Source organism: Mandrillus leucophaeus, unplaced genomic scaffold (genome assembly GCF_000951045.1).
Source record: "Mandrillus leucophaeus isolate KB7577 unplaced genomic scaffold, Mleu.le_1.0 Scaffold600, whole genome shotgun sequence".
NCBI lineage: Eukaryota > Metazoa > Chordata > Mammalia > Primates > Cercopithecidae > Mandrillus > Mandrillus leucophaeus.
This window is the reverse complement of record NW_012106476.1, coordinates 1,543,294-1,568,429: the sequence shown is the minus strand read 5'-3', so window position 1 is coordinate 1,568,429 and position 25,136 is coordinate 1,543,294. Positions and strand designations below refer to the sequence as shown.

At 42.0% G+C, this 25,136-nt stretch overlaps 1 protein-coding gene across 3 annotated transcripts in view; it reads left to right on the top strand.

Annotated features, from left to right (window-relative positions):
- MAP3K7CL (MAP3K7 C-terminal like) overlaps positions 1 to 25,136 on the top strand; it is a 96,341-nt gene that overhangs the window by 19,590 nt on the left and 51,615 nt on the right. Inside the window, exon 2 of one of the 3 annotated variants that reach the window (XM_011999796.1) lies at positions 6,605 to 6,748. The exons of 1 other annotated variant lie outside the window; for it this stretch is intronic. The gene's annotated coding sequence lies outside the window, so the exon portion shown is untranslated. Of the gene's footprint in view, positions 1 to 6,604; positions 6,749 to 20,921; positions 21,083 to 25,136 lie in introns of those variants that run through there. One more of the 3 variants, XM_011999802.1, reaches the window with a different exon arrangement.

Genomic DNA, 25,136 nt, shown 5'->3' with positions numbered 1-25,136 from the left:
TTTTTTTTTTTAAGAGACAGGGTCTTGCTATGTTGCCCAGGCTGGTCTAGTACTCCTGAGCTCAAAGATACTCCCTACTCGGCCTCTCAAAGTACTGGGATTATAGCCCTGAGCCACTGTGCCTGGCTGAAATTGAATTGATTCTATGACCTTCTTGTTTTCATCTTTTTAGCCTCAAAAGCGGGGAGACTAAGTTCCCTTTTTTAAAGTGTGGACTGGATAAATGACTCAGTTCTAAAGAATAAGATATGACAGAATATGTATGAGTCAGTCATAAAATGCCTCATGGCTTCTTTCTTATTCTCTGTTGGATTATATACTCTGGGGGAATCTGCCATGTGGTGAGGGCATTCAAGCAGCCCTATAGAGGGGTCCATGTAATGAGGAACTGAGGTCACCTGCTAACAGCCATAGAAGTGAGTCATCTTGGAAGCAGATCCTCTAGCCTTGGTCAAGCCTTCAGAGGACTGCTGCCCCCAGCTAACAGATCTATTGCAACTGCAGGACAGACTCTGAGCCAGAACCACCTAGCTAAGCTGCTTCCAGATTCTTGACCCATAGAAACTGTGAGAGGTAATAGGTATTTGTTATTTTAAGCCAGGGGTTGGCAAAGTACTGCTCCAAGGCCAAATCCAGTCTGCAGCCTGTTTTTGTAAATAACGTTTTATTGGAACAAAGCCATGTCTGTTGGTTTATATAGTGTCTATGGCTACTTTCCCATTACAACAGCACAGTTGAGTAATTGTGATAGTAGCTACGTGACCGACAAAGCTGAAAATGTTTACCATTTGGCCATATGTTACAGAAGGAAGTTTGTGGCTGGGCATGGTGGCTCACATCTGTAGTCCCAGCACTTTGGGAGGCTGAGGCAGGTGGATCACGGGAGCCCAGAAGTTCCAGACCAGCCTGGGCAACATGATAAGACCCATCTCTACAGAAAAAATTAAAAATTGCAACCAGATGCAGTGGCTCATGCCTGTAATCCCAGCACTTTGGGAGGCCAAAGCAGGCAGATCACTTGAGGTCAGGAGTTCGAGACCAGCCTGGCCAACGTGATGAAACCCTTAATCTCTACTAAAAGTACAGAAGAATTAGCCAGGCGTGGTGGCATGCTCCTGTAGTCCAAGCTACTTGGGAGGCTGAGGCAGGAGAGTTGCTTGAACCTGGGAGGCGGAGGTTATAGTGAGCCGGGATCGTGCCACTGCACTGCAGCCTGGGTGACAGAGTGAGACTTTGTCTCAAAAAAAAAAAAAAAAAAAAAAAATTAGCCAGGCATGGTAGTATGCACCTGTAGTCCCAGCTACTCAGGGAGGCTAAGGTGGGAGGATCACTTGAGCCCAGAAGGTTGAGGCTGCAGTGAGCCAAGCTGTGATTGCTCCACTGCACTCCAGCCAGGGTGACAGACTGAGACCCTGTCTCAAAACTAAACTAAACTGAAATAAAAAGTTTGGCAATTCCTGTTTTAAGCTTTTGGAGTAATTTTTTTTTTTCCTTGCACAGCAGTAGATATTTAATATGGAGGAAACTGATAATGGTTTAATTTGTGTTGAGAGCACCAAGTAACACAAACTCTTGCCATGATGTTGTTTACTTTTTCCCCTTCTTGATACATATTTGTTTTGTTGTAGTTTGTGTGTTTTTTGTTTGGTTGGGTTTTTGCAAATCAGTATCAGGCCTTGTGTCCTATGAGGCTCTGCTGCTCAAAGGGTGGTCCTTGGTCCCAGCAGCATCAGCACCAGCACAGACAACCCTCTAAAAACAACAGACATTTTTTTTTTCTCAGGGTTTTTTTCTGTTCTCATTTCAAAACTATTCTCCATTTCTCCTCTCAGCAAGAGCTGTGGTTTACATGTGAACTACTGCTGTCTCTGCAGGAAAAAAATCACTTTCCCTACCTTGAAAAGAGTTGACTTCTCATCCCATAGTTCGTGGCCTGAGTTGGTGATGCCTGCAGTAGTTGTTTCATTTCCAGTTGCATGGTGGACAGAACAATAAGCAAATCCTCCACGTGGAGGCAAGCTTTGCTGTTTTCAATTCTGCGCTAACCAGCCTTACGCACATGCCGTGAATTTGAGAACCTCTTTTGCCGAAGCCGGGAAAGCTTGTCTGGATTAGAAAAGTCCTCCATAGAAACCTGACACTGTCCTGAGCTGGAGTATTTGGAATCACACACAGGAAAGGCTGCGTGTTTGCTGACCTGCCTGAACGGCAGAATGTGTGTGCGGTTGTCTCCAGTTACAGCACTCCAGGAAGCATCACCCCAAAAGTGCGCTTGCTATGAACCGCAGCGTGTCCTTCGGCTAATCCTCATTAGCTGAGGTGGATTCTCTTTCTACATGTACCCTCTTTTCGAAATGGTATCCTTCCTGCGGTCTTTTCATGCCTTGGCCTAAGACTCTGGACGCACAGGCCAGCTTTGTCCCCACCAGATCCATTTGATAGTTTTTCATGAATCTCCAGCTCTCCTGGAGAAACGCAGGGTTCTAATTATTGAAGAACCATGCATAGGGAACTGGAGATAAGCCACGGGTAAGAGTTTCTTAAGAAGGGAAGAAAGTCTCATTGGAAGCCCCCTAACATTCAAATGACAGGAACTATCTGATTTCCACCCAAGAATCCAGCTCTGAGTTAGTGGAGGGACCGAATCACTGATCACCGATCATTTTCTGGGCAGTTTCTCATTTTTTGCTTTCCATCTACAATGACCCCATCACTGGAAGTGGAGCTTGCCCTGGGAAATGCTATATTGAAGGAAGACCTTGCTCTCTGATCTTTCTCAGTCCTCCTGCAGGTGATCGTTCATTCTCTTCCTCCCCTTTCGCATGCCATGCTGATGATTAACCTTCAACAGATCTGATTCTGCCCTGCCTTCCTCCTGTTCCTCATTCCCCTGAGCCTCTCGAGCTCTGAACTGAAAACCAAGATGATAAGAATGAGGTCTTTGGCCTCGGGGAGGAGCTTTCTGCTTAGTTATCCAGTTATACCTATAAAGGAATAATCCTAGTACTGTGTGATTAACGATCTAAAGGACATTCAAGAGCTATGGGATCCTTGAGGAAGGTGTGTGTAATTATTTATCTAGAGAAGTGGGATGGGGGCAAGAGATTCTAGGCAGTAGGAAAAAACATACCAGATAGAGGCACAGGGCCATGAAACCATATGGAGAAGAGCTTATAAGCAGTTTCTTCAGAGAAACGGTCTTTTCATAAATCTCATCCTAGAAGCTCTGTGTGGAAGGGCCAGTGGGGGAGGAGGGACAGTGACATTCAAGAGCATTTTAAATCTCCTCCCCACATTGCATGGGACTAAGGTGGGTCCTGTCTGGAGTTGCTGCTTGGATAGAAAAAAATGCATGTGGTCCTGTACTCTGACTGTTGGAAGAGGGCTACATAGAGGGAGACAGAAAAAAGTTCTACTCCTTATGAATTCTTTTTCTTAAAATGTTGCTGAAGGTAGCTCTACAAAATTAAGCCCTGGCCAGGTCTTGCGTGGTTCCTGGCCTTTTCTTTGCAAAATTGAGACCCTATGAACCTCCGTGTCTTCTCATCTGTAGGCTCACACTAATCCCCAGGCTCTAAGATCAAGCCAGACTGGGGTATAAGTAACCTATATGGAATTTCCACACGAATCAGGAAAAGACATCTCCTGTGTGGTCCAGGGCATGGTAAGGATAAGGCTCCTTTGAGAGTACTAAGAAAACAGCACTTTTTTTTTTTTTTGAGACGGAGTGTTGCTCTATTGCCTAGGCTGGAGTGCAGCAGCATGATCTCAGCTCATCACAACCTCTGCCTCCCGGGTTCAAGCTATTCTGCCTCAGCCTCTGGAGTAGCTGGGACTACAGGCATGCACCACCACACCCGGCTAATTTTGTATTTTTAGTAGAGACAGAATTTCACATGTTGACCGGGCTGGTCTCGAACCCCTGACCTCAGGTGATCTGCCCAAAAAAGGCAGCACTTCTGAAGAAAGAGGCACCTACTTCTTTAGGAAGATGGAATCCACTAATGGGGATATGGCTTGGAGAGCATTGCTGAGCTGGGTTTTATCCCCATCCACTTCTCTCAGTCTGGGGCCCTTGCACTGATCACAATCTGTACAACCACGTGTGGCAGCTCGGGAACATGACCTCTGGGCGGAGAGTTTTAAAGATCAGACATGAGTTCACTATTGCAAGGTTTAGAATTGAGTCACTGCTGCCACTAGTCCCTCTCTGGCCTGATGTCCCAGCTCTGAGCAGTGGGCTTTATCTCTGTGTCTCAGACTAGTTTCTGCCTTGTTGTGGTTCTGAGCACAGAGCATCATGTGGCCAAGCTGTTGGAGCAGACCTCTGCCCTGCTCTCCACCCCGAGCTCCATCATGAAAACTCGTCTATTCTGCCAGTCCTTTAAGCACAGGATCTTGCCCTGATAGCTTTGTCCAATTCTGTCCAAGCTGCAATTCTGTCCAATTCTTTTGTTGGGGAAGAAAGAAGGCAGGCCTGTGTAGAGCTTTAGGGCTGACTGCTAAGAGAAGAAAGATGGCTGGCATTCAAAGCCTGGGGTGTATTAAAGTCTGACTTAGGCCAGGTGCCGTGGCTCACGCCTGTAATCTCAGAACTTTGGGAGGCCAAGGCGGGTGGATCATGAGGTCAGGAGTTCAAGACCAACCTGGCCAAGACGGTGAATCCCTGTCTCTACTAAAAATACAAAAATTAGCCAGGCATGGTAGCGGACGCCTGTAGTCCCAGCTACTCGGGAGGCTGAGGCAGAGAATTGCCTGAACCCAGGAGGCGAAGGTTGCAGTGAGCCAAGATCTCGCCGCTGCACTCTAGCCTGGGTGACAAAGCGAGACTCCATCTAAAAGAAAGAAAGAAAGAAAAAAAAAGTCAGACTTATAAAGAAAATTGATCTAAGATGGAGGATGAACTCTCAGGAACAGAAAGCGACAGTATGGAGACTGCTGGCAGCCCACCCAAGAGTGATTTCCCTTTTGTGTTCTTATTTTGTTTCGGTAGGAAAAGTGGTGTAAGTGAATCATGATAATCCTATTTCTTCCTGTAATGATTTAGGGTAGGCCTGTGCCCTAGTTATAGGGAAGTCTAATGAGAGCTTCTGGGAAAGATTTTCTTCCCTCGCCACCCCCACCTGCCTTTGGAAGTTGTCACGTGGGGATGTGATACCTGGAGCTGCAGCAGCCACGTTGAGACCATGAGCAAACAAAGTTATGAAAAAATAGGGACACTAAAACAAAATGTTGACTTTATTGAACTGCTACATTAATCAATCCTGTCTCTGGACTTCTTGTTATGTGAGAGGACAAATGTCCATTGGTTAAACTATTGTTGTTGAGTATTCTATTAACGGTTAGTGAAAATAACTGATATGGAAATTATTGTTTGCTAGGCATTGTGCTGCAACTTCATAATATTCATGACAACTCTATGCAATATATATTCCTGTTATCTCTCTTTTTGTATATGAATAAACTGAAGTTCAGAAATGTAAAGTATTTTGCCCAAAAACATTGCAAGGAACATACTTGTTTACATATATTTTGATAAATGGGATTATTTTATTGAGTTAATTTCTTAGGAGAGAAACTACAAGCTTAAAGAGTATGCATGTTGTTATTGATTAAATGTCTGCCTCCCCCCCAGAATTCACATGTTGAAGTTCTTACCCTCATTGTAACTGTATTTTGAGACAAGGTCTTTAAGACCTAATTAAATAAAGCTGTAAGAGTGGGGTCCTGATCAGATAGGATTAGTGTCCTTGTAAGAAGAGATACCAGATAACCCCATCTCCATGCGCACACAAAAAAGAGGTCATGTGAGGACATAGCAAGAAGGTGGTTGTCTGCAAGCTACGAAGAGAGCCCTCACCAGGAATGGAATCAGCTAGCACCGTGATCTTGGACTTCCCAGCCTAGAACTGTGAGAAATAAATAAATTCCTGTTGTTTAAGCCCTCTAATCTATAGTATTTTCTTGTGGCAGCCTAAGCTGACTAAAAGGCTTTTGATACCTACTGCCAAATTGTCCTCCAGAAACATTATACCAGTGGCACTCCCACCAGTAGCATATAAAAAATACACATTTCCCTGTGCTTATACCAGTACTGAATGTAACCTTAGAGGAACTGAATTTAAATTGCAGTATACCTTACAACATTGGGTATGCTTGGACAAACCACTCCCCTCTCTGAGCCCCAGTGTCCTCATTTGTCAAATTAGCATCATGATAATCCCTGTCTTGTTGGTGCCATCTCAAAGCGCTGTTGGGAGTTCCAATGAGATGAAGTATGAGAAGATGTTTTGCAAACTGTAAAGGAAAACATAAGTATTGGTGGTGGTGTTATTCATCTCACTGCCTCAGTAGAATAAACTGTAGAATGTTTAGGAGGTCAAATGAAACAGTCAAAAATAATTTTGCAGTGTTCAGTCAACTCCAACGGTGTGAAAATTAGTCAAACTGAGAAATGCATGCATGCTTTGGTTATAGCCTCGAAGGTCAACTTGAATCCAAATTCAATGTCGGCTGGACCCAAGTAATGTTCTGATTCTAGAAAAGTAGCTCCAAAGAGTCTATGCACTTCCCTTTCCTCATTGCAGAATTATCTTCCCACTAGGTTGACATTCTTAACCTTCCTGGATCCTATCAGAGAAACCTCATTCATCATTTCATTTCCAAATTATGAAGACCATCTGGGCCTGAGTGGAGATGCTTGTTTCTTCCTCTTCCCTAATGCCCTTTCCACCAGTGTGGACTGCAGGTATGGACACAGGGCAGGATGGGTAAGTGTTAAGTGCTATGAGCTCCAAGGAAGAAGAAATTCCGTATGTACAACCAGATAGTGCATATGTGGGTAATGCTTATTTTTATGCCCATTTAATTAATGCCATGATCACTATTGCTTCTAGTAATTAATTTGATTTTCATTAGTAGTGGAAAAATAGATCAACTCCTTGAAATCAGAGAGAGCTTTAAAAAATGCTCAGCCAGGAAGTGTTAAGTATTTCACTAAGTGTGAAACTTCTGGCAAAACCCCCATCTCAGCATTCAATTGTCTTTGTTAAGAGTTGTTGACATAGATACAGGAATAACTTTTGACTAGCAATTCCATAAGTATTTTACTCTACTGAAATCCATTTTTTGATTTATAAACTGCACATTTAATGTAAATAGCACATTATTCCCCCTGTCACAGAGCTGATATAGTAATGATTGTCTATAAGTGATGATTATTCCGCATTTAGGGTTCTCTGCATGATCTTGGCTCACTGCAACCTTATACAAACCTTATACAAACAGTTATATCTCGAGCTGACCCTAGGCAAAATTATAAAATGGTCTAACAAATTATCTTTTACTTATATCTTATGTTCTTCTTCTTCTTCTTCTTCTTTTTAAATAGTGTAGACTCCCAGGAGTGGGATTTTTGGGTCAAAAGGTATGTCAAATTTGTCTTCTATTATTGTCCGATTGTTCTCCAAGAAGACATTAATCTAGCAATCTAGCAATGTGTAGTAAGTTTCTCCTGCAAACCCGCCAACAAGAGATGCTATCTATCTTTAGAAGGTTATGAGTACAATGCTGTATAAAGTGATATGATATTGTGTACTTACTTGCATTTCTTTGACTATTAGTAAATTTGAGCATATTTTTACTTCAAGCCTTGTATAACTTTTAACCATTCAAGTTTTTTCTTTTACTATCTTCCATTACATCTTACAGCAACCAGCCATTTTACTTTAAACACGAAATTAATCTATTTTCCATAAATAAAAAACACATCCACTATCATAACATATATTCATATTTCTTTGCCACTATATTCCTCCATCACTCACATCAATTACAATTTTGACTAAAGTCATTAACTTTGAGGTACATCTACTTTTTCACTTTCTGGAATTTCTATATTCAGATGCTTGGGGGACTAATGGTCTAAAGTTCTTATCATCCTGTTGCTCCATTTTTTATCTCTGTATCTTTTTTTTTTTTTTTTTTTTGAGACAAGGTCTCTGTTGCCCAGGCTGCAGTGCAGTGGCATGATCTCGGCTCACTGCAACCTCCACCTCCCCAGTTCAAGTGATCCTCTTGCCTCAGTCTCCCCAGTAGCTGGGATTACAGGTGTGTGCCCCTAGGCCCAGCTAATTCTTGTATTTTTAGTACAGATGGAATTTTGCCATGTTGGCCAGGCTGGTCTCAAACTCCTGACCTCAAATGATCCACTCCCCCTCAGTCTCCCAGAGTGCTGGGATTATAGGCATGAGCCACCACGCTCGGCCATCTCTGTACCTTTTTGTTCTATTTGCTAGTAGCTCCTAAACTTCATGTCCCACCCCTTCTATTGAAGTTTTAGTTTCTGCTTTCATGTTCTTAATTGTGAAGAACTTCTTTTTGTTCTCTGAATGTTTCTTTTAAAAATGCTATTCTATTCTTATTTCATGGATGCAATATCTTAAATCTCAATGTATGTATTTTAAAAAGAGTTCTCTTACTCTCAGCAATCTCTCTAATTGCTGTTTTTGGTCCCTATCTTCCATGTGAGAAACGTTCCTTGGGGGCTGGGCACGGTGGCTCACGGCTGTAATCCCAGCACTTTGAGAGGCCGAGGCGGGCAGATCATGAGACCAAGAGATCCAGACCATCCTGGCTAACATGGTGAGACCCTGTCTCTACTAAAAATACAAAAACTTAGCCGGGCGTGGTGGCGGGCGCCTGTAGTCCCAGCTACTCGGGAGGCTGAGGCAGGGGAATCGCTTGAACCCAGAAGTTGGAGGTTGCAGTGAGCTGAGACCACACCACTGCACTCCAGCCTGAAGGACAGAGTGAGGCTCCTTCTCAAAACAAAAACAAAAACAAAACAAACCAACAAAAAAAGCAAAACACAAACAAAAAACGTTCCTTGGATGTCTCGTCATCTTAGTTGTCTGTTCTTATTTGAGAGTGGGGAGCTAAGAGGCTGGCTGGTGTTCTGGGTGTGTTAGGTGGGTTTGTGGAGTGCAGAGTGACCCCACTGTTCGGATTTGTGAGGAGCTCTATTCCCTACCCCTCCACTGTCCCCCTTCCCACCGCACCACATCCACATGTTTAGATCTATCTTCTTGTCCAAGTCCCCTGAGAAGAGTCTTCAGTCTCTTGCCTGGAGGGTAAGAGCTTGACTGTTCGAACTGTGGATGTTGAGAAGGACTGGAAATCTACGTGTTTTCACTTAATCCCATTTAAGTCCAGGCTGGTGTAGGGAGACAGCCTTTCTTCCCCCTTCCCCAAAGAATAAAGCCTAACTCTGGGGTGAGGAAAGGAGTGTGGAGTAGAAAGGGATTGAAGAGTCTGACTGTGTCTTACACAGATTTCAACCCATCCTTATTTTCGTTTGTCACTTTGCCCCCACTTCCAGAGGTACCTAGTGCCTCCCATTCCTGCGCTTTTGGAGAATACTGTGTTGCAAATCAAGCTGATTCTTCACCTTTCCCATGGATGACTTAAACCCTCTGATGTGCTAAGCCAGCTCTCATTCTTATGCCTGCTTTCCAGACCCCGACTTTGTGTTGCCTCCTCTCCAATTCTCCATGTCCTTAAAGCTCTGTCTTCTTTCATTGCAAAATCTTTTGTTAGGTCTGGTGCGGTGGCTCACACCTGTAATCCTAGCACTTTGGGAGGCCGAGGCGGGAGGATCACCTGAGGTCAGGAGATTGAGACCATCCTGGCCAACATGGTGAAACCCCATCTCTACTAAAATACAAAAAATTAGCCAGGCGTGGTGGCAGGCGCCTGTAGTCCCAGCTACTCGGGAGGCTGAGGCAGGGGAATCACTTGAACCCATGAGGCAGAGGTTGCAGTGAGCTGAGATCACACCACTGCACTCCAACCTGGTGACAGAGCAAGACTGTGTCTCAAAAAAATAAAATAAAATAAAATAACATAAAAAAATCTTTCATTATAGTTTTTGGAAGGATTGAAATTACATGCACTCTTCAATCCTTATAGCAGCAAATTTTTCTTTATCATTTTGTTTTATGTGTCTTCCTTGCAATTAGTATTAACCTAGGATTTTTTTTTAAACCCAGTCTCTGCTTTGTAGTTTAATGATTGATGTATTATATTAGATTTTTTCATATATCTTTATATTTGCTACTTATTTTATACATTTTTATATGCTATTTTCTTTTTCCCTTTGTTTGGTAGGTTTGATCAAGTTCAATTGGTTTCTTTTCCCTTGATAATTACTATATTTTTCCATTCTGTGTTCCCTTCTTGTCTCTCATAATTACATAGACATTTCTTTATGATTTTTGAAAACAAGATTCCAATTATTTCCGTAATCCAGATGTCCTTTAAGCTTCCTGCTTTCTCCCTCCGTCAGAATACATTTCCTCGTTCTTCCACCTTCCCTCCCAGCAAACGAGGCCTTTGGAACTTTTTTTTTTTGAGACGGAGTCTCTCTCTGTCTCTCAGGCTAGAGTGCAGTGGCGGAATCTCAGCTCATGGCAACCTCCGCCTCCCAGGCTCTACAGGCGCCCCGACCACACCTGGCCAATTTTTTGTATTTTCAGTAGAGACAGGGTTTCATCGTGTTAGCCAGGATGGTCTCTATCTCTTGACCTCGTGATCTACCCGCCTCAGCCTCCCAAAGTGCTGAGATTACAGGCGTGAGTCACCGCGCCTGGCTGACCTTTGGAACTTTTATGCTACATCTTTCTCACCCCTACATTCGACTCTCATCTCCAATACCTCGACAAAATAGTTGAGAGCATTCGATCCTGTACTCCCATTAGAATTTCTTCTTCTGGGATGCTTCTTCTTTAAGGGTTCCTATTTGAAAATAATCCTTGGATAGTGTGTTTAGAAACGCTGTATCTGGAACCAGACTGCTTGGATTTGAATCCTGACTCTGCCATTTCCTGATTTTGTGACTATGGATCAGTTATTTAATCACTCTGTGCCTCCGTTTTCACCTTGGGGAAATGGAGTTAACACTAGTACCATCTTCATAGAATTTTTATTTATTTGTTTATTTATTTGTTTGTTTATTTATTTATTTATTTATTTATTTTTGAGACAGGGTCTCACTCGTGTGATCACGGCTCACTGAAGCCTCAATCTTCTGGGCTCAAGTGATCCTCCCACTTCAGCCTCCCAAGTAGCTGGGACTACAGGTACACACTACCACACCCAGATAATTTTTTGTAATTTTTATAGAGACAGGGTTTTACCCTGTTGCCCAAGCTGGTCTCAAACTCCTGGGCTCAAATGATCTGGCTGCCTTGGCCTCCCAAAGTGCTGGGATTATAGATGCAAGCCACCACACCTGGCCCCTGACAGCAATTTTGTGAGAGTTAAATTAGTCACTTTATGAAAAATATTTAAAACAGTACTTAGTTCACAGTTCAATAAGTGTTAACTTATTAACATTTAAAAACACATTCATAAATATTATATCATTATTCTATGATATATTATTAAGATATATTTATGTGTCTCTGTGCATATATATTATCTATTGATGTATCCATCTATCTGTATCTTTTTTTTTTTTTTTTTTTTGAGATGGAGTTTTGCTCTTGTTGCCCAGGCTGGAGTGCAATGGCGCAGTCTCGGCTCACCACAGCCTCTGCCTCCCGGGTTCAAGCAATTCTCTTGCCTCAGCCTCCCCTGTAGCAGGGATTACAGGTGTGCCACAAAGCCCAGCTAATTTTTGTAGTTTAGTAGAGATGGGGTTTCACCATGTTGGTCAGGGTGGTCTTGATCTCCTGACCTCAGGTGATGATCTGCCCACCTTGGTCACCACACCTGGCCATATAATGCCTACTTAAGCATCAGCTGCTGGCCTGTTCAGTGTTGCTTACATGGTTCTGGTCTGCACTGGGCAAGCGCGTTTGGCAATGAGGAAGGAGTGTGCTTGGTTTAGAATAGCAGCTTCTGTGGTTCTTTTTAGAGGCATCATTTCTGCCCAAATCTGGGGTGCCTTTTCATTGATCTACATTTGGGAGTTAACTCAAATAAAGGGAGAGTTTTATTCTAATTAATTTAATTAAATGAATGAATTAATTTATTTTTGAGAGAGTCTTGCTGTGTCGCCCAGGCTGGAGTGCAGTGGCACAATCTCAGCTTTTTGCCACCTCTACCTCCTGGGTTCAAGAGATTCTCATGTCTCAACCTCCCAAGTAGCTGGGACTACAGGCGTGCACTACCATGCCTAGCTAAATTTTGTATTATTAGTAGACAGGGTTTCACCATGTTGACCAGGCTGGTCTCGAACTCTTGGTCAAAATTGATCTGCCTGCCTTGGCCTCCCAAAGTGCTGGGATTATAGGTGTGTGCCACTGCGCCAGGCCTTATTTTGTTTTTATATTTATTTATTTATTTATTTTTGAGACAGGGTCTTGCTCTGCCACCCAGGCTGGAGGGCAGTGGTGCAGTCATGGCTCACTGCAACCTCGGCCTCCCGAACTCAATTGATCCTCCCACCTCAGCCTCTCAAGTAGCTGAGGCTACTCAGGTAGCTGAGTCTACAGGTGTGAGCCACCACACCTTGCTAAGCTGTGTATTTTTTGTGGAGACAGGTTCTTGCTATGTTGCCCAGGCTGGTCTCAAACTTCTGGGCTCAAAAGATCCACCTGCCTTGGCTTCCCAAAGTGCTGGGATTACAGGCATGAGCCATTGCAGCCGGCTATGATTTTTAAAATTCAAAAGCAGAGTGTAGATGGGACCCTAAATGACGGCAAATAATAATAATAATAAACTCTCAGAGACTGTATGGTGTAGACCAGGCCCTGGATTAATGGGAATGTCTACATTCCATCCCCTTGAGCTCAAATATTCTAGTCAAAGTGAGTCACCCAAGGTTACTTTCGATAGAAGGTGGGTGTGGAAAGACTTGGACAAGAAAATCTAGGAGCCACAGGAGGCCAGATGCTTCTCTCTACAGGAGACTTGACCTGTGACACAGAGCCCTGAGGAAATCTTGACTGTTTTCTTTAGTATTTGATCCTCAGCTGATGCAAGCCATTTATTTATGTTTGCCCATTGGACAGCAGGGGGATTGGGCTGTTTTCACATCTATAAAAGGCAGTGCAGAGTGCTTCCTTTGATGTGTCCCGCCTCTGCTGTGGCCTCACCATGCCGGGCTAACTTGGTCTTCCCCATGTAGGGCTCTGGATCCCACTCCTAAAAACTCTAATTTAAGGATCAGAGTCTGAAATAGCCCAAAAGGTATCCTGTTTAGCTTGTCATTTAAATAGCTAAGCCCCTGCCATGGCCATTTAAAATCATCTCACCTTTCATTTAGCTAAGCAGTTCTTTTTTCAAATTTGGCTTGTTTGTGTTTTTCTCTATTCACTGCAATTCTGCATCTATAAAAAGCATTGATGGAAGGAGGAACGAGTGAAATCAACATGCTTTTTAGTAGAGGGCCTTCGTTGGAATTGCAGAAATATCAGGGAACTTAGCAATAAAGGCCTCCAGAGTTATCCCTCAGTGCAGGGGGCCAGAGTGGTCACAGCCATGGCCTGGATGTGAAACTTGACTTAAAAAATGACTAGCTTTTTGACCTTAGGTAGGTTACTTGACCTCCCTTTACCTCCGTTTCCCCATCTGTAAAACTGGGGTGATAATAGTTCTTGCCTCATAGGTGGGACTGGTTACATAGCTTCCAGAGATTCTTGTTCAAATTTCAATGAAATGAAAATGCTAGGCCCCTTGTTCAGCTTTCAAGATGGCAGCAGCATAACATCAAACCAAGTGTGGGACCCCTCTGAGTGTGGGCCCTGTGACACTTGCCAGGACGCTGGCCCTGCTCACAGGATCATTGTGAGAACTAAATTAATTATTGTATTTAAAGCCCTTAATGTACTGCCTGGCACATATGCAATCTATATAAACATTAATGAAATCTAAAAAATGACAGAGGAGTAATCTGGGAAGCAGAGAAATTGTTACTAGCTCAGAGTATAACACAGTGAATTGGTGGTAAAGGAAGCCTTGGATTCCATCTGTTCCGTGGCTTTCTGCGTAGTTTATTTGCGTATACTCTAGTGGTTTCTTCAGTGAAGCTCTTTCATTCAATCAGCATTTTTGAATGCTTTTCTGTATCCCATGTGCAACAGTAAACAGTGGCAATGGGTAGTTCATGAGTTTTGTTTTTATTTGTTTTTTCTTTGTATTTCCAGTGCTGTAGCAGGCTAGAATAAATCTTAAGCTATACTAACTCTGTCACTGAACAAGCCATGAGATTCTTACCTTATTAAGTCACATGAATTTAGAAGAGTCAAGTAAATGACATTCGGGATCTTGGTATCAACACATGAAGAAAACTTGTAAGTACAAATATGTAAAAAATATAAATGTAAATATAAATGATGGATGAGCTTTCTTGTGTAAAATCAGAGGATGATTTAGATGATCTGAAAGAAGTCTTCTAGCTCTAACATTAGTAACAGAATCACATGAGCCTCCATTCTTTCCTACTGCCCATGTAGCCACAAATGGAAATATCTCGTTAAAATGACTACTTTTTTTGTTCCTAATGTGTCCTTAAAGAAAATTATTAAAAATATCTCAGGTCAATGGCAGATAAAATTTTCCTAAAGTCTTCCTTTAAGAAACCCAAAGAGAGTACAAACTTCTGTCTGTATTCTGATTCATCTTCAGTTACTTTTTCTTGATAAACAGGGAATGTCATTCTTGTTCATTCTGAATTTCAGAATCTAAATTTGGAAAAAGAATACTAAAAGCATGCTAATTAGGCTCTTCAAAGAGTTCTTTAAAAATTTGAATATATAAATAATTTTATCATTCAGGGTGTGAATCAGCTATAGTTAGTCCGAAAAGCTTTTTAAAGCAATATACTTTTTCATGTTCAGGAATGATTTCCTGATATATAAATAACTTCCATTTTCATGGTACTCAGGCCATAAAGGGCCCTGCAGAACACACTTGTCTAATTTGAATTGTTCAGATTAATTTGGCAACCTGTGAAATATCACTTTGATCCTAATATTGTCATGCTCACCTTGAGTAAGGCTTTTTGTGGTTTAATAATGCATACTCTTATTTCAGACACAAAAGCATCTGTGAAATCTGTCTTAACTATCAATATATTTCTTCTATTTGACATAATTTAATTTAATTAATGTAAATTGTAAGATCCTAAAATCTCAAAAGAAGATAATCTCCTGTCCTTCACTAGAATTTTTCTGTTCCAGGAAAATGTCATATTCTATTTGTGGACTCTTCTAGGAAATCTTCATTCCCATTTAGCTGGAGCGGCGATGGAAAGCTATTCCTTCTCTGATGGACTTAACAATGCTATTTCTGTGTCTCATTTGTGAGGCTGGGCAGCCATTCATTCGTGGTTAATACTGTAATTCTTAAAATGTATTTTTAAGAAGTGGATAGAAACATCTGATGCTCCATTTTAGTCTGAATGCTATCACCACTGAAGAACACACAAAACTGTCAGCAAAATGCTGTTTGTATTGGACAACTCCTATGAATTGAAAGTAGCTAAGCTAAAAAAAGGAAAATTGACAGGTGTCTTATTAGGCCCCAGCGATTAGTCATTTTTGTGTGTGCACAAGTAATTGACACTCACTTCTAAACAAGGATTGTGCATTTGCATGCTTTCAGGAAGAAGTCCTGCTGGGTGATTTTAATCTACTATTTTAGGATGTGATGGCTTAATCTGAAAAATGTTTTTATGAACAAAACATGATCTCTTTCTTGTCACTTTTCTGAATGTCCTCAGGTTTCACAGTGTGATCAGGTACTGAATGGATTTTACTCGGGTACCAAATATCTGATGACTAAATGGGTTTGGCAGTAAAATTGAGGGTTGTGTTGGTAACTGCCTTCCACAGGGAGAGGAAGAGATTATCTTTATTCTGCTCTTTTCTCGACTACTGCTGTAAAATGTATTTTTGGTTGGTTACAAACCAGTTGACTCTGTACAGAATCAAAACCAGAGAAGAAATTCTGTGGATAATTATTTTTTTATTCAGGGGCTGGCTCCACCTACTAAAATTAAGGAATTTAGAATTATAGGAAACTTTAGAGAGTATTAATTTAATTTGATTTTTTAAATTAAAAAAAATTTTTTTGAGACGGAGTCTTGCGCTGTCGCCCAGGCTGGAGTGCAGTGGCATGATCTCAGATCACTGCAACCTCCGCCTCCCGGGTTCACGCCATTCTCCTGCCTCAGCCTCCCGAGTAGCTGGGATTACAGGCACCCGCCATCACACCTGGCTAATTTTTTGTGTTTTTAGTAGAGATGGGGTTTCACGGTGTTAGCCAGGATGGTCTCAATCTCCTAACTTTAGGATCCGCCCACCTCAGCCTCCCAAAGTGCTGGGATTACAGGCGTGAGCCACTGCGCCTGGCCACCTCACACAGCTTTTAAAATCCCCTTTATTATCTGTAGCCACTTGGCTGTGGCCTGAAGAATATATGTTCCCCCACCTGCCACCAGCAAAACAATAGCCTGTGGTAAACTATGAGCATGCGTGTTCTTATTACATGCCTTTTGGGGGCAAGGATGCCTCAATTCACTTGGCCATACCTGTGGGTTTGGGATATTGATTCTTCACAAAAACAGATCTAAAGTTAAAAGGTTAACTTGGACCTGGTCTGGCAGTAGACAAAACTACAGATATTGCCAAAGTAAACCAGGATGTCTAAACTTTTCTTTTCCTTTTTTTGAAATAGAGTCTCTCTGTGTTGCTCAGGCTGGAGTGCAGTGGTGCGATCTTGGCTCACTGCAACATCTGCCTCCCAGGTTCAAGCGATTCTCCTGCCTCAATCCCCTGAGTAGCTGGGATTACAGGTGTGCACCCCCACACTTGGCTAATTTTTGTATTTTTAGTAGAGACAGCGTTTCACCAAGTGGACCAGGGTGGTCTTGAACTCCTCACCTCAGGTGATCTGCCTGCCCTGGCCTCCCAAAGTGTCTTAATTTTTCTCCATGTGTCTTAACTTTTCTCTATGTTTCCCTGATTTTATGGGTTCCTTCACTATTAGGCATTTGCATCCCAGGTTCAATTTAGTTCCAGAAATATTTATTGAGGCCCTGCTAAGGGCAAGGCACTGACCATGTGTCTTTGGTTGAATTAGGGGTGACAGTGGGGTGGGTAAATGGAAGCAACACAATGTGGTACTCAGTGCGTTAGCAGGAGAATGATCAGAGGGTTTTGGGAGGACAGGGGTTGAAATGACTACACAGAGGAGGTGACAGGAGTGAGGGCCTTGATCTGTGAAGGCACAAAGTTGACAACGAGGCCATAGTATCGAAAACACTGAGAGAAGTTCAGTGTGACCCCATCGTAGGGAGGGTGGGAGCATGAGATGGGTATGGAGGAAAGGAGGACAAATTATGAAGGGCTTTGGATGCCAAACTAAAGACGTGATTCTTTAGGCAAGAGTGAGCCAACAAATGGATCTTTAAACCTTTTAATTTTTGTTTAGGTTTTGCATGCACACATGTTAAAGAGTCAAATAGTTCTGCAAGATTTATTACAAAAAACCCAAGAGGGCCCAGCCCTCCTTCTTCCTGTTTTCCCCATTCCAGAGGTAAACATTGTCTAGATGATGGTGCTGGTCTTTACCTCCCACTTCTATGACATGCGTTTGCATGACTATTTCTTGCTTTTTCCAGTCTCAGCCATTATCTACTGGCTTCTCCCCATGCAGGCTGAGGATCTGGCTCTCTCCCTGCATCCCCACACCACCGCACACACAAACACCCTTTCTCTGCCACCTGCTTTCCACAGTGTAATTTTTGTTAGATCAACATTCAATATTGACAATATGAGGCTGCTGTAAATGTATTCACAGCTGAGGCAAATAGTCAACAGTGGTTATTTTTACTTTACAGTAGAGTTTCAGCCCTGTCCCTGGAGGGCAGGCTAAATTTTTTGTTTGTTTGTTTGCTTGCCTTTTTATTCCATGTACTCATCACTGATTCAACCCTAAAGGTCTTTGGGCTTCTGCCAGTTGCCTAAATGTCTTCTCAATATGGCATCAATCAGGTAGTCTAACCATTTCCTATTACTAATGGAGCCATTCCTGTGGCTTTCAGACCTGCTTCTGTGAGGTCTGGCACACAGGGTCACTGTGATTCCCTTTTATTGCCGTCCCGAAGGGCCATTTTACCCAGTGTGGTGTTGGGCCTTTGTGTTTCCTGTGTTCCAGGCTTTCTCTTTCCTTGTTTACACCAGTAGCTTTTTGAAAAATGCGCATGGGATATAAAAATTTTGTTGAAGACCTTAATCCTAAAACTTTTTTTTTTTTTTGAGATGGAAGTTTCACTCTTGTTGCCCAGGCTGGAGTGCAGTGAGGTGATCTCGGCTCACTGCAGCCTCCGCCTTATGGGTTCAAGGGATTCTCCGGCCTCAGCCTTTTAAGTAGCTGGGATCACAGGCACCTGCCATCCCTGGCTAATTTTTTTGTATTTTTAATAGAGATGGGGTTTCACCATGTTGGCCAGGCTGGTCTTGAACTTCTGACCTTAGGTCATCCACTCGCCTCGGAATCCCAGAGTGCTGGGATTACAGGCATGCGCCACCATGCCTGGACTTTAATCTTAAAACTTGATTGATAGTTTGGTCACATACGGAACTTTAGGTTGGAAATACTTTTTCCTTTAGCATGTTGAAGATTAGTTCCATTTCCTACTGGTTTCCAGCATTGTTATGGAGAAATATGAAAACATTTCTGGTAACTGATTTTTTTATGAGATCTTATGTTTTTCCTCCTTGGAAGCTTGATCTTTTGTTTCCAGTTTGGGGAATTTTCTTTTTTTTTTTTTTGAGATGGTGTCTCCCAATCTATTAGTATCTTTGTGTCTTTGTTTATTTGTATATTTGTATATTTGTATCGTTGTATATTTGTATCTTTGGCACCAATGAAAAGGTATCTCCTACAAAGGCAATTTCAGCCACATACCATAAACAGGATTTTGGTGTGTCAATGAAGAGATTTAATTTTGGCAAACAAATTGGCTCTTACACTTTATGAGCTCTGGAACTTTGGGCAAATCATTGAAACTTTGTAAGTCTCAGTTCCTGTATAAAGCAGGAATTACAGTAGCTATCTTAAAGGGGTGTTTTGTGCATTAAACTACAACATGGGTATGAAAAGGGCTTAGCTGAGTGTCTGGCACATAGTATTTGCCCCACATAATTCATTTCTCGTCACCTTAAAATGAGAATATTTCATGGGACTTTGACATATTCTACTCATGAAGGTATTAGCATAGAATGTTTGAGTCTTCTTTCTTTCTCTTTCTTTCTTTCTTTCTCTTCTTCCTTCCTTTTCTTTTCCCTTCCTTCCTTCCTTTTTTTTCCCCTTCCTTCCTTCCTTCCCTCCCTCCCTTTCCTTCTTTCTCTCTCTCTCTTTCTTTCTCTTTCTTTCTTTCTTTCTCTCTCTCTCTCCCCCTCTCTCTCTCTTTCCCTCTTTTTCTCCCTTCCTTCCTTCCTTCCTTCCTTCCTTCCTTCCTTCCTTCCTTCCTTCCTTTTCTTTCTTTAATCAATTTGAGAAATAAGCTGGGCATAATGGCTCATGCCTGTAATCCCAACACTTTGGGAGGCCAAGGTGGGTGGATTGCTTTAGCCCAGGAGTTCGAGACCAGCCTGGGCAACATGGTGAAACCCCATTTCTACAAAAAATACAAAAATTAGCTGGGCATGGTGACATACACCTGTAGTTCCGGCTACTTGGGAGTCTGAGGTGGGAAAATTACTTGAGCCTGGGAGGTTGAGGCATTAGTGAGCTGTGATTGTGCCACTGCACTTCAGCCTGAGCAACAGAAATGCAGCAACAGTCAGACCCTGTATCAAAAAATATATATATATATATATTTTTTATATATATATATATAAATATATATATATATATATTTTTTTGGGCAAATCATTGAAACTTTATAAGTCTCAGTTAGTTCCTATGTAAATTCAGTAGCTATCATATATATATATGAGGAATAATGCCTTCCCTACCCAACTTCATTCATGAGCCCCTATTGCAGGCTTCACCTGTTCAAGTACTACCCATTATCTACGGTGAGGGAAATGGCACTCCTGTTTGGGCAATGACTGTCTTCCCTGGGAATTGTGAGGGAAAAGGTCTTCTCTTCATGGGTTTGTAAAGCTGGTAGGACATAAATGTAGGCAGCTGGTGGCCAACTCATGGGAAAACTCCATCTGAGAATGAAGCTAATGTAAAGAAAGCTGACCATGAAGTGGAGTAAGTTAGTTCCCTATCGCTATCAGTTGTGCCTTTGGGTAAATCAATGTCTAAAAAAAATAGGCCCCTGGATTTCCTAGTTTTGTGAACCAATAATTACCTGTTGGTATTCAAGCTAATGTTAAGTTGGTTCTTGACTCCTGCAACTAAAAGAATATAGGTTCATTCAGAGCTAAACTTCTTTTTTCTTTTCTCACATTCACATGGGAGGTTTGTTGGCATTTGGTCCTTTCTTGCAGTAGGGGGGTTTCCAAGTAAAGACATCAACCGAAAAGGTAGTGAACCAGATCTTTAATAAGCCATGCAGTTCAGTGTTTGGGATTTTTAGAAATACTTCAGTGAGTTTGCTTTATAATTTCAGTAAATATATGACCTTAACACTGAAGCTTATTTGAGAAATGTCTGAAGCATACTTAGGCTACATCTCGTAGGCCTTCTGATTTTAAGAGGGTTGTGTTCATGGGTAAATGTAGCTGTGGTTGGGGAAAAAAGAGAGACCAACATTTCCGAACACCAGGCACTCAGCACTTTCCTCACAATGTGTTCTTGCTGCGTGAAGACCAAGGATGTCACAGGCACCAGTCAAATTTGAGTTGCAAAGCAGGCCACAGAGGGAAAGTCCTATGAGGACTCAGTCATCAGCATGGGGAGGAGGAACTCAAACCAAATGTACACTACAGAATGTGTCCCATGTTCACGTTTGTGCACCTGTTTTGTTTCTGGAAAGTGCTCCCTCATGTTAAATTTATGTAGTTGAGTTGTAAAACAGCAAATCTTCCTTGACCCCTTAGCGGGACTTGTGAAAGGGGTGGCTTGTTTACTTAGCCCACAGCATTCAACCCCTCATGGGACAGGGAGCGTGCAGGTAAGTGGGTACAGGGGCCAGGATGAGTGCTTCTGGGTGTCAGCAGGAGCAGAATTTTGTGCGGCTCTGTGGCAGCATCTGGGGTGGGGGGCACCCATGACCCCTGGAGCCCTAGAGGGCATGTGTTACACTGCAGTCTTAGCTTTGCTGTGCACGGATGACTTAAGTGTTTAACAGCTCAATGTGACAGCCCTCTGTATCCTGAGCTCTCATTCAGTGTTCAGGAAGAATCAGGTTGTATGAACGAATTGAAGATGATAAATGTGGGTGATTTTCTTGCCAATGAAACTGGCTCTTAGTGGAATAGAGAGCTGGAAAGGGGATGGAGTGGGAAGGTGGTCTTCCCCCGGAGTTTGGCCATCCACTGCTGAACTCTTCTTCGAGGTCCCACCATCAAGCCGTCCCTCTTAAGTTAAGCTGCTTTTCACTGACGTCCAGCTGCTGCTTCTTTTCTCTACTTCTCTGCCACTCTGCTGCCAGCGGAGGCTGGGGTTTTTCTGGGTACAGGATGGGGTACAGGGCAGGCCAGGGTGATTTTGGAAAAGGCAACATTCAAGTAGGAAAAGAGGAATGCGTGTTCTTACTTTGGGCCATGGGTCCAGGCTTGAGGGTGGCACCCTCACTGGGGACTGCCCTCTTCTACCCAGTATTTTCCTGCCTCCTGTCCTTATCAATTGTATTTTAAATTTGTCACTTCATTTGAATTTAAATTATAAAATTGGTTTATAAGAGCTTTGTAGATTTGATTTTATAAGAGTTTTATAAAAAGATTATATATAGTTTTATGCTTATACTTAAGTAATGTTATTTTCAAAATGAAGTCAATACTGGAGAATATTTTATCTTTTTTTTTTTTTTTTTTGAAATAGAGTTTTGCTCTTGTTGCCCAGGCTGGAGTGCAATGGCGTGATCTTGGCTCACTGCAACCTCTGCCTCCCAGGTACAAGCGATTCCCCTGCCTCATCCTCTGGAGCAGCTGGGATTACAGGTGCCCACCACCATGCCTGGCTAGTTTTGTATGTTTTTAATAAAGATGAGGTTTCACTATGTTGGCCAGGCTGGTCTCAAATTCCTGACCTCAGGTGACCCACCTGCCTTGGCCTCCCAAAGTCCTGGGATTACAGGTGTGAGCCACCACACCTGACCGATCTTTTAAATAAATGTTATTCACTGTCTTTGAAGTAGTCCTGCAAAAATAAAAAATACAAAAAAATAGTCACATCTGAATCTGACCAAGTTTCTAGATCCAATGGCTAATTTATGATGGACAAAGATAACAGAGAAGCATATTAAAAAACGTTATAGAGGTGCAACTTTGGGAACTCTATAGTTTCTTTAACAAATAAATTTGCAAAAAAAGAGGGAGGAAGAGTAATTATAGATTTATAAATATAAAAACTTAGCAGTCCATCATGTGTCCAGACTTTGGATCTTGATTAAACATTTAAAAATTAATGGAGAAAACAATTGAAAATGTTTGTGATAAAACTGGAGGTTTGAATGCTGTCTGATGATGGGTAACGTTGGGGAATTATTGTGGTGGTGGTGGTTGGTGTGATGGTGCTATTTGGTTGTGTTAAAGAAGAGAGTGCACTTCCTTTTTGGAGTACACACTGGGATATTTACAGATGATGAGAAATTTATGTTTTCCTTAGGATGACATCAAGAAGGTAAAGTAAATCTATCTATACTATAATAACAAGCTTTAAAATTTGGTGCTGTTAGCCTTTCTAGGTTATATTCTTGGAAAAGATATAAATACTAACATATAAAATAAACGTTATTTTCTCATACAGTCAAAAATATTAAAGGAAATTTATTCTTTCTCCAAGAGTCTGCTGTCTAGGTATTTATAGAAAAAGGAACACAAGCCAGGAGCAGTGGCTCACACCTATAATCCCAGCACTTTGGGAGGCTGAGGTGGGTGGATCATGAGGTCAGGAGTTCAAGACCCACCTGGTGAAGGTGGTGAAACCCCATCTCTACTAAAAAATACACAAATTAGCCGGGTGTGGTGGCGGGCACCTGTAATCCCAGCTACTCAGGAGGCTGAGGCAGGAGAATCACTTGAACCTAGGAGGCGGAAGTTGTGGTGAGCCAATATCGCACCACTGCACTCTAGCCCGGGCAACAGAGCGAGACTCCATCTCAAACAACAAGCAAACAAACAAACAAACAAACACATATGTCACATTTAATTAACTTTATATGGTAAACTGAAATAGTATAAAACCATTTAAGTTTTTATGAATAAAATATTTGATAAAAGATTAATCCATTTAGATAAATAGATAGCTAAATCAAGTTAAAAAGGCAAAACAGTGGCTACACACACATCACGTTATTCCCATCTGGGGAAACCCTGAGTTAGTCCATGCTTGCTTGCTGGCTATACAAATCAAGGGTCCAAAAACTCTGGGCATCAGGTAAAATCTGTCTCACAGCCTGTTTTGGTATGGCCCAGGAGCTAAGAATGGTTTTAATATTTTAAAATATTTGACAAATATCAAAAGGAGAATAATCTTTGGCGACATTTGGAAATCATATGAAATTCTAATATCAGTGTCTGTAGTTTTACTGGAATACAGCTATGCACATTTATTTACTGTTTTTGTAAATAAAGTTTTATTGGAGTCATCCATCATTTGCATATAGTCTATGGCTACTTTCAACTTAGAACAGCAGAGATGAGTAATTGTAACAGAAAGTGTATGGCCTGAAAAACCTAAAATATTTATCTCCTGGCCCTCTACAAAAAAAGTTTGTTAACCTTGATGAAAAAACTGAGTCCTGGAGGTATGAAGTGTCCGATCTAAACTTCCACAGCTTTTGAAGGCAGCATCACCATGCAAACCTAGATCTTCTAAATCTAGGTATCCTTTGGGTGTGGTTTTTTTCCCCTGTTTTTGCCCCTTGAAAAAATGATTTCTATTTACATAGTGCCTGTTTTATTTCTGGCATTGTTGCACATACTTGTATTATTCTTTTAATTGTCATAACAACCTGTAGGACAGGTACTATAATTATCCCCCATTTTATATGTGGGGAAGTTGTGGCATATAATTTATTAAGGAATTTAACCAAAGACCTATATGAGTAAGAGACAGAGCTGGGTTGGGGACCCAGGTGGCCTGACTTCAATGTTGCACACTGCTCTGTCTCCTTCAGTAAGGGAACCACAAAGCTAGTGAAAGAGAAACCATTGAGTGGTTCAGTGGTTCTAACCCCTGTCATTCCTCTTTTGAGCTTTGGGGGCACAATGATACAGAGTTGATCATTCTGCTATCTTAAGCCTGAAGTGAACTTGGATTAGGAAAAGCGGCTCCCAGTTACCCTTAAAATCAAAGACTGTGACAGTATATGACCAGAAATCCTTACACTAGAAACATACAATTTTTATTTGTCAATTAAAATAAAAAGAAGTTCCTGGGGGAGGTGCTGTCTTGTTTTTGTCATTGAGCCGTGATCCTTGCTTTGTGGTTTTTCATTGCATTGCCCTACAAGAAGGTTTGAGAAGGAGTAACAACATTACTGCAAGTTAGCACTGCAAGAAGGCTTCTTTGGGAACCTGGGAAACCTTACCTGACGTTTCACTGGGGTCAGGAGCAGTGGAAGAGGCTCCTCCAAAGAACAACGGCACAAGACTAGCTTACAATATGCAACAGGTCCCTGTGGCACTTTCTCACCGTGGCCTGCACATACAGTCTCATGAACCAATTGGAAGAGGTGTTTATTCACTGTTTTTTTTCCAAACAGACGTATCAGTGCTTTATAGAAAAGCAGGGTTAATACGTAACTTTGGGACTTTTGCTTTACTAACTGAGAAATCTGACAAAAATTTTTTTATGGGGATGGAGTTGGGAAGAATGAATTGAAGAAAGTGGCAGCAAAAGAAGAGTTACTTTTCTCCCAGAAGACTCTGCCCGTGCCATACGGCACTGTGCGGGGAGCTGCGCCTTGGCTGTCCAATGGACGTTCAATCAGGATAAGGCTGTCCAATGGACGTTCAATCAGGATAAGGCTGTCCAATGGACGTTCAATCAGGATAAGGCTG